The following is a 5000-nucleotide window of genomic DNA, read 5'->3' as shown; positions in this document are numbered from 1 at the left end:
GGCTAGCTGTGACCTTGAACAGAGGTGGAGGCGGGGTCATATTTTTAGTGATGATTCACGTTTGATTTGAGCATGGCTAGCTGTGACCTTGAACAGAGGTGGAGGCGGGGTCATATTTTTAGTGATGATTCACGTTTGATTTGAGCATGGCTAGCTGTGACCTTGAACAGAGGTGGAGGCGGGGTCATATTTTTTGTGATGATTCATGTTTTATTTGAGCATGGCTAGCTGTGACCTTGAACAGAGGTGGAGGCGGGGTCATATTTTTTGTGATGATTCATGTTTTATTTGAGCATGGCTAGCTGTGGATGGATGACATTTCAAAACTTTTCTAGGACTTTTCTAAGATCCATAATAGAATGTGCATGTAATGTGAGGCGGTGACTCTGAACACAAATGATGACTACACTGGACAAATAGGACACAAGTTTTCCATACAAATATAGATAGATAAAGGTGCACTAAAATCGACACATATAAGAGTTACTGCTATGTTATGTCAACAGCCACAGAGAATAAATGTGCTGCTATGTTACATTACATGGAAGGTGAACAAATACCTCATAGCTTTTCCAAAACTTTCAAGGATTTTACTAATTCCATGACTTTTCCAGGCCTGGAAAATGAGATTTTGAAATTCCATGACTTTTGCAGGTTTTCCATGACCTGTTGTTGTCTGATACGTCTGTCCTTGGGTGGGGTGGGGTGTGTGTGTGTGTGTGTGTGTGTGTGTGTGTGTGTGTGTGTGTGTGTGTGTGTGTGTGTGTGGGGTGTGTGTGGGGTGTGTGTGTGTGTGTGTGTGTGTGTGTGTGTGGGGGGGGGGGGGGGGTGTTAATGGGTGTTAATGTGCAGTGGGGCGCTGCATTCCCAGACTTTTTCCAAACTTCCCAAGTACTTTTCTTTTCCACACTTTAATGGAGTGAGGGAAGACGGAAAACGGCAGAAAGCAAGGAAAGGGGAAAAATAATCACGTGGGACAAGAGAGAGATGGGTCAGAGGAGCAGCCAGTCAAAACAGAGAGAGAGAACAAAGAGGGGGAGAGAAAGAGAGAGAGAAAGAGAGAAAGAAAGGTAGAGCATGATGAAGAGAGAAATAAAATAAAAAAAGAGAGAGAGAACTCACCAGGTTCCAGTTTGATGGCCTTGATAGCAGCCAGCTCTCCTGTGTTAACATTACGAGCCTGAGAGAGAGAGACAGAGAGACAGAGAGAGAGAGACAGAGAGAGAGAGAGACAGAGAGAGAGAGAGAGGTGTCAAGTATTTACTGTCATCTACCGTTCTGTCAATATGGTTCATGCAACATAACTGCAAGTGATGTTTGCATTGCCAGTATATTGTGTTGTATTTCTATTTAAACTGTAACTGGTCAGGTCTTCCTCGGAAAAGAGATTTCAATCTCAAGGGACTTCCTGGTGAAATAAATGTGAAATAAATAAACATGAATCTAGATAGAGCAGCACACTCAAACTGAAATGTCAACTTCCTGAACATCAGAGAAATATCAACATCAACACAAAAGGGAGGACAGGCAGGTCGGACGCTTCTGAAGGTGTGATGGACAGACACTTCTGAAGGTGTGATGGACAGACACTTTACAGACACTTCTGAAGGTGTGATGGACAGACACTTCTGAAGGTGTGATGGACAGACACTTCTGAAGGTGTGATGGACACACACTTTACAGACACTTCTGAAGGTGTGATGGACACACACTTTACAGACACTTCTGAAGGTGTGATGGACAGACACTTCTGAAGGTGTGATGGACACACACTTTACAGACACTTCTGAAGGTGTGATGGACAGACACTTCTGAAGGTGTGATGGACACACACTTTACAGACACTTCTGAAGGTGTGATGGACAGACACTTTACAGACACTTCTGAAGGTGTGATGGACAGACACTTCTGAAGGTGTGATGGACAGACACTTTACACAGACGCTTCTGAAGGTGTGATGGACAGACACTTTACAGACACTTCTTAAGGTGTGATGGACAGACACTTCTGAAGGTGTGATGGACACACACTTTACACAGACACTTCTGAAGGTGTGATGGACAGACACTTTACAGACACTTCTGAAGGTGTGATGGACAGACACTTTACACAGACACTTCTGAAGGTGTGATGGACAGACACTTTACACAGACACTTCTGAAGGTGTGATGGACAGACACTTTACAGACACTTCTGAAGGTGTGATGGACAGACACTTCTGAAGGTGTGATGGACACACACTTTACACAGACACTTCTGAAGGTGTGATGGACAGACACTTTACAGACACTTCTGAAGGTGTGATGGACAGACACTTTACACAGACACTTCTGAAGGTGTGATGGACACACACTTTACAGACACTTCTGAAGGTGTGATGGACAGACACTTTACAGACGCTTCTGAAGGTGTGATGGACAGACACTTCTGAAGGTGTGATGGACAGACACTTTACAGACACTTCTGAAGGTGTGATGGACAGACACTTTACACAGACACTTCTGAAGGTGTGATGGACACACACTTTACAGACACTTCTGAAGGTATGATGGACACACACTTTACACAGACACTTCTGAAGGTGTGATGGACACACACTTTACACAGACACTTCTGAAGGTGTGATGGACAGACACTTTACAGACACTTCTGAAGGTGTGATGGACAGACACTTCTGAAGGTGTGATGGACAGACACTTTACAGACACTTCTGAAGGTGTGATGGACAGACACTTTACAGACACTTCTGAAGGTGTGATGGACAGACACTTTACACAGACACTTCTGAAGGTGTGATGGACAGACACTTTACAAACACTTCTGAAGGTGTGATGGACAGACACTTCTGAAGGTGTGATGGACAGACACTTCTGAAGGTGTGATGGACAGACACTTTACACAGACACTTCTGAAGGTGTGATGGACAGACACTTTACAGACACTTCTGAAGGTGTGATAGACAGACACTTTACAGACACTTCTGAAGGTGTGATGGACAGACACTTTACAGACACTTCTGAAGGTGTGATGGACACACACTTTACAGACACTTCTGAAGGTGTGATGGACACACACTTTACAGACACTTCTGCAGGTGTGATGGACACACACTTTACAGACATTTCTGAAGGTGTGATGGACACACACTTTACAGACACTTCTGAAGGTGTGATGGACAGACACTTTACAGACGCTTCTGAAGGTGTGATGGACAGACACTTTACAGACACTTCTGAAGGTGTGATGGACAGACACTTTACAGACACTTCTGAAGGTGTGATGGACACACACTTTACAGACACTTCTGCAGGTGTGATGGACACACACTTTACAGACACTTCTGCAGGTGTGATGGACACACACTTTACAGACACTTCTGAAGGTGTGATGGACACACACTTTACAGACACTTCTGAAGGTGTGATGGACAGACACTTTACAGACGCTTCTGAAGGTGTGATGGACAGACACTTTACAGACACTTCTGAAGGTATGATGGACAGACACTTTACAGACGCTTCTGAAGGTGTGATGGACAGACACTTTACAGACACTTCTGAAGGTGTGATGGACACACACTTTACAGACACTTCTGCAGGTGTGATGGACACACACTTTACAGACACTTCTGAAGGTGTGATGGACACACACTTTACAGACACTTCTGAAGGTGTGATGGACAGACACTTTACAGACGCTTCTGAAGGTGTGATGGACAGACACTTTACAGACACTTCTGAAGGTATGATGGACAGACACTTTACAGACGCTTCTGAAGGTGTGATGGACAGACACTTTACAGACACTTCTGAAGGTGTGATGGACAGACACTTTACAGACACTTCTGAAGGTGTGATGGACAGACACTTTACAGACACTTCTGAAGGTGTGATGGACAGACACTTTACAGACACTTCTGAAGGTGTGATGGACAGACACTTTACAGACACTTCTGAAGGTGTGATGGACAGACACTTTACAGACGCTTCTGAAGGTGTGATGGACAGACACTTTACAGACACTTCTGAAGGTGTGATGGACAGACACTTTACAGACACTTCTGAAGGTGTGATGGACAGACACTTTACAGACACTTCTGAAGGTGTGATGGACAGACACTTCTGAAGGTGTGATGGACAGACACTTCTGAAGGTGTGATGGACAGACACTTTACAGACGCTTCTGAAGGTGTGATGGACAGACACTTTACAGACACTTCTGAAGGTGTGATAGACAGACACTTTACAGACACTTCTGAAGGTGTGATGGACAGACACTTCTGAAGGTGTGATGGACAGACACTTTACACAGACACGTCTGAAGGTGTGATGGACAGACACTTTACACAGACACGTCTGAAGGTGTGATGGACAGACACTTCTGAAGGTGTGATGGACAGACACTTCTGAAGGTGTGATGGACAGACACTTCTGAAGGTGTGATGGACAGACACTTTACAGACACTTCACAGCTGACAAATCTACTTTCAACTGTCACACAATGACATTCAATCTAGGGCCATATGGGATTTTATTTTTTAAGAGAGAAATAATTCTGTTATGGACTGGCATGTTTTGAGAGGGGGGTGGGTCTTGTCGTGGGACCCTAGTCTCCCCCCAGACTCAAATATTACGTTGAACCGCTGCGCTCCGGCATACTACATAAGTGAGTCTGTGCCAGTTAACAGCCACTGCTGGTTTTTGAAGGCGGGTTGAAACTGAATGAGTGACAGGTCGTAGCACCGATGAGAGAGCGGTTCGAAAAATGGGCTGCGTCTCCCGTGTCGTCTGATCGCAACGTCGTTACTGATTGGAGAGGACTGAAGCCATCACTGGCATATGACTGGCCAAGTGAACGGTTCCCTCCCATAACCAGCCCTCTGAGGGAAATTGTCCCAGTCCCAGAGAGAGATCTGCAGCATGCAGTAACATAGTGTATCAGACCCAGAGAGAGATCTGCAGCATGCAGTAACATAGTGTATCAGACCCAGAGAGAGATCT

The sequence above is a fragment of the Poromitra crassiceps genome (assembly GCF_964638095.1).
Source record: "Poromitra crassiceps genome assembly, chromosome: 14".
NCBI classification, from domain to species: domain Eukaryota; kingdom Metazoa; phylum Chordata; class Actinopteri; order Beryciformes; family Melamphaidae; genus Poromitra; species Poromitra crassiceps.
This window is presented reverse-complemented; position numbering follows the sequence as displayed.